This window comes from Macaca fascicularis, chromosome 20 (assembly GCF_037993035.2).
Source record: "Macaca fascicularis isolate 582-1 chromosome 20, T2T-MFA8v1.1".
In the NCBI taxonomy this organism is placed as follows: domain Eukaryota; kingdom Metazoa; phylum Chordata; class Mammalia; order Primates; family Cercopithecidae; genus Macaca; species Macaca fascicularis.
This window is the reverse complement of record NC_088394.1, coordinates 14,972,626-14,986,872: the sequence shown is the minus strand read 5'-3', so window position 1 is coordinate 14,986,872 and position 14,247 is coordinate 14,972,626. Positions and strand designations below refer to the sequence as shown.

Genomic DNA, 14,247 nt, shown 5'->3' with positions numbered 1-14,247 from the left:
TGGGTTTTTCAGAGTGCACGATGCGGCGGTCCTCGATTGGGGTCATTGCATAACGTCTTCAAAGGCATTCCAGCAGCCCCTTGGTGCATCCTTCGTGATGCAAAGAAAACCTGTGTGATCTGACCGGAGCTCCATTTACGGAGGCCGCCTCCCAAGCAGCAGCCTTTCCCGGCAGCTGCTCACAAGCGCCCATTTTACAGAGGGGCAAGCGGGGGCTCAGAGCGGGAGGTTTCAGATTTGCGTGTCAGAATTGCTCCAAGCCTGGGCAGGGTTGCTTCTTTTTCGAATGCAATGCCTACAGTGGATTTCCTTTCAAAAATAGCAAGCCAGACAGACACCAGCTGACTCTGGGTGTGGGCTCTGTATCAGGCAACGGCAGGGCTTTTGTTAGAGCGGATAAAATTGGATTTTCCTGTGCAGAAGAATGTGGAGGAGCCCTTAAGCCAAACGCCAGAAGCTGGAAGTCTCCTTGCCCCAAGGGTGTTGGAGCTTCCCTGAGGCCATGATCTGCAGCCGACCTTTTGAGTTTGCGAGTCCCGCCCCACCCCCGGAGCCCACCACCTTCTCCCAGGGGATAAAGTGTCCCGGGGATAGCTGTGTGTACGGAGCCGATCGCCGGGGCTGGCCAGATTTGCGGCCCAGACGCGCCGAGGCTGGACCACCCAGACTTCTATGTTCTGCGAGGGAAGCAGGGGAACTTGAACCCAAACCCTTGAAGGAAAACAGTTGGTCAGTTCCGCAGTCCAAGGGGAAGGATCTACTCGCAGAATGCGGTAGGAGTCGACCACTCCTAAAAAGTCTCCACCCTACAGGATAAGGCTGGACACCAGGCACGGACGGGGTTCGAACCCGTGATCTTCGGTTTACGAGACCGACGCCTTACCACTTGGCCACCGCGCCTGCGTTACGATGGCGGCTTCGCGAACCTCTATCCTGGCGCTGCTCCCGTGCGCTCGCTCGGCGGGCACGAGCGCGCACCGCCCCCTTCCCCGTTGCGGCCGGCGGGGCGGAGCTTCAACGGGCGCGCGCCGGCGGGTTCGGGGTCTCGGGGGCGCGGCTCGCGGGGTCCTCCGTCTCCCGCAACGGGCTGGGGGACCTCTGAAGCCCGGGCGCGGCTGGATCGGTGTCCCGAGGGTCCCACGGGCGGGGCGCCGGCCGGCGTCTCAGAAGCCGGGTTCGAATCCCAGCCCTGCCAGGGATGTGGCGACTCGGGCAGGCTCGACTCGGAGCTTCAGTTTCCCCTCTAGAGCGAGGCACCCAGGAAGCCAAGGAATGGTGGCAGTTTTCAATGGTGGCAGTTTTCCTTATCAGCCCGACTCCGGGCCGTCCACCGCCGCCTTGCAGGGATCCCACGCCCAGCCAGGGTTGCTGGATGGAGGCGTGAGATTTAAAAAATAAAAGCTCCTGGAATTTCCGCCTTTGGGAGGCCAGGGCGGAAGAATCGCTTGAGCCGAGGAGTTCGGGGCTGCAGGGAGCCGAGATCGCGCCACTGTACACTAGCCTGGGCGACAGAGGGAGACCTTGCCTCAAAGAAAAGAAAAAAATAAACAAACAAAAAACCGAAAGTTTCTTCTTCCCCCAATTTACCTGTTTAGCCTGGATGTGTCCCCGGTCCCAAGACGAGCAGCAGCACCTGGGATTTTGTTAGAAATGCAACTTCTCTCCCGCCCAGACCTGCAGACTCGGCGGCTAAATCAGCCCCAAGGCATCTGACAGTTTAATGTGCACGCTCATATTTATAGATTCAGACATGCCCTTTGATTTCCACACAAACGGACTGATTTACTGTTCTCTGCACTTTGAGTTTTCATGAATTAATGTGTGATGTGTTAATTGAATGGCTCTTGGTAGGTAATACAGTTTAATCACCACAACTAATAGCATTGTTTGAGAAATATAGCAATTTCTATTATTCATGCATATGTTGTGTAATATTAACACAATATAGCAAATCATATGTACTAAAGTATATACTATAATTAGTGGGATTATTATGCATGGGTGGGTTACCTTAGTCTCTAGTAGCTACCTCTTTTCCATTGAGTGGCTGTGCTACAATTGATTTAAACTTGCTGGAAGGTGGGCATTAGGTTGACTGGAGGTATTTTGCGCACAGAACATTCTGCTATGTGTGTCCCTGTCTGCTGGTACCAGTGATGCGGTAGGGTATATAGGGGCCTATACTAAGAACGTGCACAGCCTACCATGCAGGTGTATAGGCAAATAGGAAGCTGAAAAATACCGGGGAGATGCTTTAAATGTCAAGGTTTGGGCAGGTGAGTAGAAAAGGTATAATTTTCCCTCCAGGCATCAGGACTGGAACCCTGAGGCTTTGCACCTGAAGTGCTGTGGCGCTCTAAGTGCAAATCACCGGGTAGCTCCCCAATTAAAAGAAAGACTTGGAGAACATTTTCAGAAAACGTGCACTACCAAGCATTGCTTCTGAATAGCAGATGATAATACTGGCTCCACTGTCCCCATCCCTTTTTTTGTTGGGGCAGGAGGGTGGGTGTTTATTGGGTTATTGGAATTAACAGTGCTGAAGTGGCAGAGGCTTATGAAAAGAAATTAGCAAATGAAGGAAAATCACATGGGGGCTGAATCCAAAACTAACTGGCAGGTAGAATGGAAATTGGATTTTAACGGGTACTTTTAAAATCTTTGTCTTCTGAGGGAAGGGAGGCAGTTGAAAGCCTCAGGTGTCCCAGGCACATGAAAAAGGGGCGTATGTACCTTGATGGCCAGGTGGGATGCCCTTTGTATCCTCAGGGCCTAGGGGGCCCTCTGGCCCTTTGTGAGCCCTAAAATAGAGCACACAGGTGGCAGGTGTTGGGCTGATAAGCCAATTTATCTGGGAGGTGAAAAGGAGACCTGAGGAGCCCTGGATCACAGATAACCTGGAGCGTGGAGCTGTCTGTTCTGGCCCTGGCGTCTGCACAAGGTATGTCCTCGACAAGTATTGTCGAACATGTACGATTCCCTTCCACGTGGTTCTAGGAACCCTCCAACCACTGTACTAACAAACGTCCCAGTGCTGAACTTTCAGCAAGGCTTTTGGTGATCTCGCCAAAACCTTCCATTTCTCAGTCATAAGGAATTGGCCATCGTTCACCCTTAGTGAAAAACGTTAAGCAAACATTCCCTGTCCTCTGACAGGGTCCGTGGTCCAGGTGAGGTCCTGATGGCACACAACTGTGACCCAATCCTAGGCCTCCCAAATGCTAGGGCGAGGAACCAGCGTTGGCTGAAGCAGACGGTGGTTTCAAGGGACTAGAAAGGCGATATTTTAATTGAGGAAATGTCAGAATTGATCTGATGACAAAGCCGAGTGCCATGATGGAATACTTTTCATCTTTTTTTGCTTCTGTATCATTTAGTTGCCTAGACCTGAATAATTTATAAGCATCCACTTTTCCTTTGTGTTGAAACTTAGGCACTCTTGGCCGGGCGCGGTGGCTCAAGCCTGTAATCCCAGCACTTTGGGAGGCCGAGACGGGCGGATCACGAGGTCAGGAGATCGAGACCATCCTGGCTAACACGGTGAAACCCCGTTTCTACTAAAAAATACAAAAAAAACTAGCCGGGCGAGGTGGCGGGCGCCTGTAGTCCCAGCTACTCGGGAGGCTGAGGCAGGAGAATGGCGTAAACCCGGGAGGCGGAGCTTGCAGTGAGCTGAGATCCGGCCACTGCATTCCAGCCTGGGCGACAGAGAGAGACTCCGTCTCCAAAAAAAAAAAAAAAAAAAAAAGAAACTTAGGCACTCTTTTCTACTTTAGATATATATTTTGTTTGTATCTATATCATCTATATATCTATACATATATATGTCTTTAATCTTTTTTGGCTTTTTCTGGCACCTCTATTTCCCTGTGCCTGTCTGTAAAGTAGAAATTCTTAGGCCGGGTGTGGTGGCTCATGCCTGTAATCCTAGAACTTTGGGAGGCCGAGTTGGGTAGACTGAGCTCAGGAGTTCGAGACCAGCCTGGGCAACATGGTGAAACCCAGTGTCTTCTAAAATACAAAAAGTTAGCTGGGCGTGTTGGCATACGCCTATAGTCCCAGCTGCTCCGGAGGCTGAGGCAAGAGAATCGCTTGAACCTAGGAAGTAGAGGTTGCAGTGAGCCGAGACGGAGTGAGACTGTCTCAAAAATTTCTTAACCTGAGCCCACGCACTCAAGCCCAGGAAATGTGTGAATTCCCCAAAAGTATATATAAACTGCGTATGTAGTTTTCCTGGAAAAGGGATGTCACAATTTATCAGGGTTTTTGTTTTTGTTTTGAGACAGGGTCTCACTCTGTCGCCCAGGCTGGAGTGCAGTGGTGCAATCTCGGCTCACTGCAACGTCTGCCTCCTGGGTTCAAGCGATTCTCCTGCCTCAGCCTCCTGAGTAGCTGAGATTACAGGCGCCTGCCACCACACCTGGCTAATTTTTGTATTTTTAGTAGAGATGGGGTTTCACCATGTTAGGCTGGTCTCGAGCTCCTGACCTCGTGACCCACCTGACTCAGCCTCCCAAAGTGCTGGGATTACAGGCATGAGCCACTGTGCCCGGCCGTTATCAGATTTTCCAAAAGACCTCCTGAGGGTCTTAGAAGGCTGAATGCCTTTTTACTTCCTCTCTCCCTTCCTGATGGTGCCTGATTAACCTAAGCCCCACGGGGATACAGTATCTCTCTAAAGTGGTTTAGCTACAACTGTGGGTGTCTGAAAAATTGTTTCTGAACAATTCAATGGCAGTGTCTCCGAGACACTTTCTGGCTCCAGGGACAACCTGGGCTTCCCCCAGTTCCTCCATCCCGGCTCACCTCGTGTGCCTGGTGCCTGCTGCCCTCCACAGAATGAGGGTGGGCAACAGAGGCTCTTCCTGGCCTGTGAGGGGCTGGCACCTGCGTTATGTCAGGTAAGCCTTGGTGGTGGCTGGGTGGCACCTGCAGGTTTCATGAAAATGCAGGCTGATTCAGTTAGTCTGGGCTGGGTCCGTGGGGCTGCCTTTCTGACCTCCCAGGTGATGCTGCTCCCTGGTCCAGGGCCTCACTTTGGGAAGCACTACTTTAAAGTATTCCTGGATACATTCATTTGCTTGTGGAAGAGAAAAAACCCTTGGGCTTGGATATTTAGGTCATCTGAGGTCATGACAGCAGGCTTTTTACTAACACCCTAAATAAAGATTTTATTTAAAGAAGGCACACTTAGCTACTCACAGTATCCCAGCTCCTTGAGGCAGGGGCCCTGTGTTGTGAGGGATGGGCAGGGTTCTTTTTGTTTTTTAAAGAGACCAGGTCTTGCTCTGTCACTCAGACTGGAGTGCAATGGCACGATCATAGCTCACTGCAGCCTCTAACTCCTGGGCTCAAGTGATTCTCCTGCTTCAGCCCTGGGCTCAACTGGTCCTCCTGCCTCAGCCTCCTGAGTAGTTGGGACTAGAGGCACATGCCGCCACACCTACCTGGCTAATTTTTTATTTTTATTTATTTTTGGAGATGAAGTCTTGCTCTGTCACACAGGCTGGAGTGCAGTCGTATGATCTCTGCTCACTTGCAAACTCTACCTCCCAGGTTCAAGGATTCTCTTGTCTCAGCCTCCTAAGTAGCTGAGATTACAGGCATTTGCCACCACACCCAGCTAATTTTTGTATTTCTAGTAGAGATGCTGTTTCACCGTGTTGACCACGCTGGTCTTGAACTCCTGACCTTAAGTGATCCACCCACCTCAGCCTCCCAAAGTGCTGGGATTACAGGCCTGAGCCACTTCTCCTGGCCCCAATTTTAAAATTCTTTTGTAGAGGTCGGGGAGGTGGGGGATCTTGCTATGTTGCCCAGGTTGGTCTTGAATTCCTGTGCTCAAGTGTTCTTCCTGTCTTGGTCTCCCAAAGTGCTTGGATTATAGGTGTGAGCCACCGTGCCCAGCCTCAGCACCATTTGTTGAAATGATTACCCTCTCCCTATTGAATTGCCTGGGTACCTTTGTTAAAATTCCATGAACTGTGTCTGTGTGGTCTATTTTTGGTCTTTTTATTCTGCTCTGTTGATCCATATGTCCATCTTTATGGCAATTACCACCAGTCTTGATTATTGCATATTTATAGTGGTTCAAAATCAAGTGCTGTAAATCCTTCCACTTTGTTTTTCTTTTACAAAATTGTTTTGCCTATAATAGATCCTTTGCATTTCCATATAATTCTTGGAATCGGCTCATCAGTTTCTATAAAATGCCTTCTGGGATTTTGATGGGGAATGCGTTGAATCTACAGATGAATTTGGGGGAAATTGATGACTTAACAGTATGGAATCTTCTATCCATGAATATTTCATTTCCCCATTGTTTGATGCTGATGCCTGTGAATCTTTAATTCTGAATTCATTTCTTTGGAATTGAATTATGTGAGTTTCCTGTGATTTTTCAGTGGAGGAGGAGTTGGAATGATTATGGTAACTGTATTCACCTCCTTTTAACACCCTGTCCAAGTGAAAATCCCCACCACATGTGGGAATTGTGTCAGCACTGACAGAATGCGGCGAGATGTGTGGTCTATGTAACCAAAAATCTTCTGGCTTGAAAAGAGAGGTGATGATGATTGTTTCAACACCCTTAACAAATAATGGCAACTACACACAAAATGTTACAGGGATGAAAAGTAGATTTTTTTCCTGCACAGAAATTACAATTGTACAGGATGCCCTGGTATCACCTCATCAAATCAGTCTTTGAACCTCTCTAACCTTGGAAAATATCTGTTTAAATTGGTTCGTTCCAGAGCCAGAACAAGATCAAGTTGGCAGCTATGAATAATAAAAAGTTTTGTTCTTTTTTTCCTTTCCTTTTTTTCCCCCCCAGATAAGCTGTAAAAAGGTCAACCAGATTATCTGAGCTACAACATTAGCATGCAGAGTAGACAACGGGTTGATCTATATAAGAAGCAGTAGACAGTGAAAGAACAAAATTGCTATTTCTCTTATCATTCTTCCTGCGTGGAGCACAGGGCCCCCACCCTCCCAGCTCTAAATTCCCTTCTTCCCTCCTTCCTCCTCCTCTTTTTCAAGGTTGACCACTGTTAGGAGTTTACTTGGAATCATCACATTATCTTTTCTTTTGCTTTTGTGTTGATATTTATTTATCCATAGGAAATAATTTTGGGTAGGATTTTTTTCTCCCCACAAATGGTATCATATTGTATACTTTTTTGTTGTTGTTGTTGAGACAGAGTCTCGCTCTGTTGCCTAGGCTGGAGTGCAGTGATACGATCTCGGCTCACTGCAACCTCCGTCTCCCGGTTTCAAGTGATTCTCCCTGCCTCAGCCTCCTGAGTAGCACAGATTACAGGCGCCTGCCACCACACCTGGCTAATTTTGGTATTGTTAGTAGAGATGGGGTTTCGCCATGTTGGCCAGGCTGGCCTCGAACTCCTGACCTCAGGTGATCCACCCTCCTTGGCCTCCCAAAGTGCTGGGATTACAGAGGTGAGCCACCGTGCCCGGCCATACACATTTTTTAATGTACATATTTTGGATTCTACAGACCACTGGAGGTCCAGCCATATTCCCTGTGGCTCTAGCTCATTCCTTATTTGCTGCATTCTCATCCACTAGGTGACTGCACCACAGTTTTCATAATTCCCTGCTGGATGCTATAGCTCGCTCCTGTAGTCCCAGCACTTTGAGAGGCTGAGGTGGGCAGATCACCTGAGGTCAGCAGTTTGAGACCAGCCTGCCCAACATGGTGAAACCCTGTCTCTACTAAAAATACAACAATAGCCAGGCATGGTGGTGCGTGCCTGTAATCCCAGGTATTTGGGAGTCTGAGGCAGGAGAATCGCTTGAACCCAGGAGGCAGAGGTTGTGGTAAGCCAGGATCATGCCACTGTACTCCAGCCTGGGCGACAAGATTAAAACTCCATCTCAAATAATAATAATTATTATTATTCCCCTACTGCTGGCCACCTAGGTTGTTTCCAATTTTTCTTCATTACAGCTTGTCTTGCATTGTTGCACGTGTCCCTCATGCACACGTGTGGAGTTCTTGGCCATGGATATAAGGTCCATTGCTTTCCTCAGATGACCTCTGTGTGTTGTATTTTACCAGCCTTATCTGCTAAAAATACCTGCTTACTGGTGAGTGAGCTGGCCATCGGTCCCACTGGACTCCAGGAGTGATGTTTGCTTTTGCTCGAGTCTCTCTCATTTTTAGCTTTGTGTGGGGTTAGTTGAGAGGAGGTGGAAATAATGAGCCTCACCCTTTGTGTAACAACGTGGTCAATGTTTACCCAGCTGCTTGAGATGCGTGTTGTGGGTTGGAGTGTACTGGTATCAAACCAAATTCCTTTGGTTCTTTTTAGTGTTATGAGCTTGTAAGATACAATATGTAAATGTCCAAAATTAGTTCCTTCACATATGTTGCTACTTTCTGTAAAGTAGTAGGAGAATCTCACATGATGAATGATAGATGGTATGCATTTTGCAATATAGGAAATAATCATTTATTTCCCTTTATGTGTATTCATATTATACATTTCAAAAACTCAGACCTTTACTCACATTATTCAGGAAGCGATTTTGATAATGACCTTTTCCTAGACCTTGTATTTTAAGATCCCTGGTACATAAATGACACAATCTTCTGGGTTGCAATGTTTAAGAGACGAAGTCTCACTCTGTCACCCAGGCTGGTGTGCAGTGGTGCAAGCTCAGCTGACTGCAATCTCCATTTCCCAGGTTCAAGCAGTTCTCCTGCCTCAGCCTCCAGAGTAGCTGGGGATTACAGGCGTGCACCACCAGGCCCAGCTAATTTTTGTATTTTTAGTAGAGACAGGGTTTTACCATGTTGGCCAGGCTCCTCTCCCACGCCTGACCTCAAGTGGTTTGCCCACCTCAGCTTCCCAGAGTGCTGGGATTACAGGTGTGAGCCACTGTGCCTGGCCTGGGTTGTAATTGTTTTAAACTAGTACGGTGTTTTTGTGAACTTATGCTTACTCTTGGACCACCTTCCAGATACATACTCAAGCAGTGTATATGTGGTTAAGGATGGGATCTATGTTAGGAAGTTTAAAGTGACTATTTAAAAATGTCATCTCCTGTCATCAGACACCAATTATCATCTCCTCAGCTTTTGGTGTGGGAGGTGATTATTCCCAGTGCTGTTCTTGGCAACTTGAAAAGATAAATGGGTGGAAGGAAATGAGAGCAAAGTGTGATGAATTTACTTACTGAGCCAAACATACCTTTTGTGTTTTTCCCTTGCGGCTTTGCTTTAGTGCTGTAAAACTGTAAATGTCCATGTGAAACTCAGGTGTAAAAGTGTCGAACATGAAATGTGACCTTTATGTTCTTCCTTTATCCATTATTGACACATTAGAATTTCTTGATGGAAACGTGAATAACATTTTATCGGAAACATCTCGTTGTTCTTTTTCATGGTTCTTAAAATGCTGTCATTCTTGCAACACTTTCTTTGCAGCTGTTTGTTGGATGCTAGCTTATTGCCCTGGAAGTCTAAATAGGTTTTCTCTGGTGTTTACATCTGCGTGTTTCCCATTTGTTATGGTATATTAGTATCATTTAATCCTCTGCAGTCTTTAAAAATAGGTGGGGCACAGTGTCTCACACCTGTAATCCCAGCACTTTGGGAGGCCAAGGCAGGAGGATCACTTGAGCCCAGGAGTTTGAGACCAGCCTGGGCAACGTGGTGAAAACTTGTCTCTACAAAAATACACAAATTAGCTGGGTGTGGTGGCATATGCCTGTAATCCCAGCTACTTGGGAGGCTGAGGTGGGAGGATCACTTGAGCCTAGGAGGCCGAGGCTGCAGTGAGCCATGATGGTGCCACCGCACTCCAGACTGGGTGACAGAGAGAGACCTTGTCTCAAAAAAATGAATAATAATTAAAAAAAACCTCGAGGGAAACTATTTAGAGAAAGTATAAATACTGTAGCCAGACCTCATCCTATCTCAAATAAAAGGTACTATTTCCATCCAGGTAAAAGCACCTGTAGAAATCTAGGTGGTCTCTTTTTTTTTTTTTTTTCCAAATTGTTTGCTTTGTTGTTTCTTCATGTCCTTTTGTTATCCTTCCCTCCCACCCCCAACAACTGCCATTCTGCTTTCTGTCACCATATGTTAGTTTGCACTAACAAAGTAATTTTGATTTCTTTTTGAGACGGAGTCTTGCTCCGTCACCCACGCTGGAGTGCAGTGGCAAGATCTCAGCTTGCTGCAGCCTCTGCCTCCCGAGTTCAAGCAATTCTCCTGCCTCAGCCTCCTGAGCAGCTGGGATTACAGGCGCCCCACTAATTTTTATATTTTCAGTAGAGATGGGATTTTGCTATGTTAGCCAGGCTGGTCTCAAACTCCTGATCTCAAGTAATCTACCTGTCTCGGCCTCCCAAGGTGCTGGAATTACTGGCATGAGCCACCATGCCCGACTAGTTTTTGTATTTTTAGTAGAGATGGGGTTTCACCATGTTGGTCAGGCTTTCTCAAACTCCTGAGCTCACGTAATGTGCTTACCTTAGCCTCTGAAAGTGCTGGGATTACAGGCGCGAACCACCGCACCTGTGCTGGGATTACAGGTGTGAACCACCACACCTGGCCCACATCCTGGAATTGTATGTACATGGAATCAAACAGTATGTGCTCTTTTTTCCTGGCCTCTTTCCCTCAGCATAACTGAGACTCACCTGTATTGTATATTATTGTGTACCAAGAATTCATTCCTTCTTGTTGTTGAGTGGTATGGAAATTTGAGTTGTTTCTGCTTTTTGGCTATTACCAATAAAACTACTGTGAACATTTGTGTATAAACCTTTGAATAGACATGTGTGTTCATTGCTTTTAGACAGATACACAGGAATGCCATCCATGGGTCATAGGTTTATCGTTTTAAGAAACTGACAAACTGTTTCCCCAAGTGGCTGCACCATTTTACATTGCCACCAACAGTGGAGGAGAGTTCAGTTCCCCCATATCCTCGCCAACACTTAGTGTGGTCAGTCTTTTTACTTTTAGTCATTCTAATAGGTGTGTAGTGGTATTGCATTGTGATTTTAATTTGCATTTCTCTTTTTTTTTTTTTTTTTTTTTGACGGAGTCTCGTTCTGTTGCACAGGCTGGAGTGCAGTGGCATGATCTCAGTTCACTGCAACCTCTGCCTCCTGGGTTGAAGTATTTCTCCTGCCTCAGTCTCCTGAGAAGCTGGGATTACAGGTGCCCACTGGCACCCCTGGCTAATTTTCGTATTTTTAGTAGAGAGTGGATTTTACCATGTTGGCTAGGCTGGTCACACTCCTGAACTCAGGTGATCTGCCCACCTAGGCCTCCCACAGTGCTGGGATTACAGATGTGAGCCACTGTGTCCAGCCAAATTGCATTTCTCTAGTTCTAAGATGTTGAGCATTTTTTCATGTGTTTGTTTATTTGACATTCATTTGTTGTCTTTGGTGAAGTTTCTGTTCCATGCATTTTTCATTGGGATTTTAAATTACTAAAATGTGAAATGTTAGGCCGGGCGTGGTAGCTCACGCCTATAATCCCAGCACTTTGGGAGGCTGAGGCGGGTGGATCACGAGGTCAGGAGATCGAGACCATCCTGGCTAACACAGTGAAACCCCGTCTCTACTAAAAATGCAAAAAATTAGGTGGGCGTGGCGGCGGGCGCCTATAGTCCCAGTTACTTGGGAGGTTGAGGCAGGAGAATGGTGTGAACTTGGGAGGTGGAGCTTGCAGTGAGCCGAGATTGCGCCACTGCACTCCAGCCTGGGCGACAGAGTGAGACTCCGTCTCAAAAAAAGAAATAAAAAAAAAAAAAAAAAAAAAAAAAAAAAATTGTTGTTTGTTTTTGTGTTTAAGGCTAGCCAAGTGAAGCAGTGGGAATGGATGAAAGAACAAAGAAACTTACAACTGGTTGTGACCAATTGGTTGTAAACTGCACTCAGACCAGTGAGATTCTTGATAGATTCTGAATATAAATCTTTTATCAGATATGATTTCCAAGTATTTTGTCCCAGTCTGTGGCTCTTTTTAGTCTTTTAACAGTGTCCATTAAAGAGCAAAAGTTTTAAATTTTGATTAAATCAAATTATTAACTTTTTCTTTTATGGATCATTCTTTTTTTGTTATAGCTAAGAAATCTCTACCTAACTCAGTCACAAATGTTTTCCTCTACAAATTTTATAGTTTTAGATTTTATATTTAGGTCTATGACTCATTCAGAGTAAATACTGCATATGATATAAGTTACAGATTGAAGTCCACTTTTTTGCATATAGATATCCATTTGTTTCAGTATCTTTTGTTGAATAGACCATACTTCCTCAACTGAATTGCCTTTGCACCTTTGCTGAAAATAAGCTGTAAGTTGTCCATATATGCCTGAGTCTCTTTCTTGACTCCATTTTTTCCTATTGATCTATTTGTCTATCTTTACTGTCTTAATGTAGCTTAAGTCTTTTTTTTTTTTTTTTTTTTTTTTTAAATAGAGTCTTGCTGTGTTGGCTAGGCTAGAGTGCAGTGGCATGATCTCGGCTCACTGCAACCTCCACCTCCTGGCTTCAAGCAGTTCTCCTGGCTTAGCCTCCCAAGTAGCTGGGATTAGAAGCGCGTGCAACCATGCCCAGCTGTTTTGTATTTTTAGTAGAGATGGGGTCTCATCATGTTGGCCAGGCTGGTTTCGAACTCCTGATCTCAAGTGATCCACCTGCCTTGGCCTCCCAAAGTGCTGGGATTACAGGTGTGAGCCACCGTGCCCGGTCAATGTAGCTTAAGTCTTGAAATCAGGTAGCATTAGTCTTCCAACTATTTGTTCCTCCTTTTTTTTTTGAGTCTTGCTGTCGCCAGGCTGGAGTGCGGCAGCACGATCTTGGCTCACTGCAGTCTCCGCTTCCCAGGTTCAAGGGATTCTCCTGCTTCAGCCTCCTGAGTAGCTGGGATTACAGGTGTGCACCACCACACCCAGCTAATTTTTTTGTATTTTTAGTAGAGATGGGGTTTCACCATGTTGGCCAGGATGGTCTTGATCTCATGATCTGCCCGCCTCGGCCTCCCCAAGTGTTGGGATTACACAGTAATCTCACAGGTGTGAGCCACTGTGCCTGGCCTGTTTCTCTTTTTGACTATTCTATTTCTTTATCATTTCCATATGAATTTTAGAACCTGGTGACAATTTCTACAAAAAACCTGTTGGCATTTTGATTGCGAGTATGTTAAATCTGTAGATCAATCTGGGGAGAATTGACTTACTGGCAATATTGAGTTTTCCAATGCCTGGACATTATACATGTTTTGATTTACTTAGGTCTTCAATTTCTCTGTAAAGTGTTTTGTAGTTTTTAGCATACAGACTTCTCATATCTTTTGTCAGATTTATCCCGTGTATTTCATATTTTTGATGCTATTATAAATGGCACTATCAAAAACATCTCAATTCCTGATTGTTTATTGCTAGTAGATAAAAATACAATTGACTTTTGTATATTGATCGAATATTTTGCAAATGTCTTTCTCTCTCTCCACTCCTTAAGGGACTGAAATTACTGATAGAGTAGGCTACCGCAGGTTGTCTCTCACCGTACTAATCTTCATTTTTTTCTTTTAAATTCTTTTTTTTTTCATTTTGCATAGTTATGATGTCTTCATATTCACTATATTTTTTCTGTAATGTGTTATTTTCCATTATTCTCAGTCAGTGCATTTTTCATCTCCAAATATTGTAGTTTTCATCTCTGACAGCTCAACGTATTAAAAAACTTGTTTTTGTTTCTACTTAACTTTTTGATCATATGGAATTCAGTTAAAATGGTTTTAATGTCCTTGTCTGCAAACTGACATTTCTGTCAGTTCTTTTTTTTTTTTCCTAAACAACTTCTGCCTTTAATAATTCTTTTTAAAAACAACTTCCTGGTTCATTATAATTAATTAATTAATCACTAAATATGTCATTTTTTTGCTTGTATTTGTTAGATGGATCTGGAGCAGGGATTAGTCTATAATCCTCAATGCTGGGGAAGGATTTTCCTGAATACTTTTAATGTCCCTTGCATGATGAGTTCTTCCGCTTGGCTGGTGGCAACAGGCACTATTCCCATCACTGTATGAGTACTGGGAGCTGTTAGTAATTTTGGGGGTTGTTCTTTCCCAGGTCATGTGGAATGTGTTTACACCCATATACCTGTTAGTGCTCTGTGCTGAATATTAAAAGAGACCCTCTGTAGATTTCCAGAGTTTTCTCAATGTAGCTCTCTTCTCTAGTATTATGTGCT

General features: G+C 45.4%; 1 long non-coding RNA gene and 1 other non-coding gene across 2 annotated transcripts in view; one reads left to right on the top strand and one right to left on the bottom strand.

Annotated features, from left to right (window-relative positions):
• Nucleotides 1-828: 828 nt before the first annotated feature.
• Nucleotides 829-900, bottom strand: TRNAT-CGU (transfer RNA threonine (anticodon CGU)). The gene has a single exon. It is a non-coding gene; the product is annotated as a tRNA-Thr (tRNA).
• A 1,935-nt stretch (nt 901-2,835) lies between these two features.
• The window catches only part of LOC141409338 (uncharacterized), a 60,976-nt gene continuing 49,564 nt past the window's right edge, over nt 2,836-14,247 (top strand). The window contains exon 1 of the long non-coding RNA XR_012429492.1: nt 2,836-2,941. This is a non-coding gene — a long non-coding RNA (uncharacterized lncRNA). The remainder of the gene's footprint in view (nt 2,942-14,247) is intronic.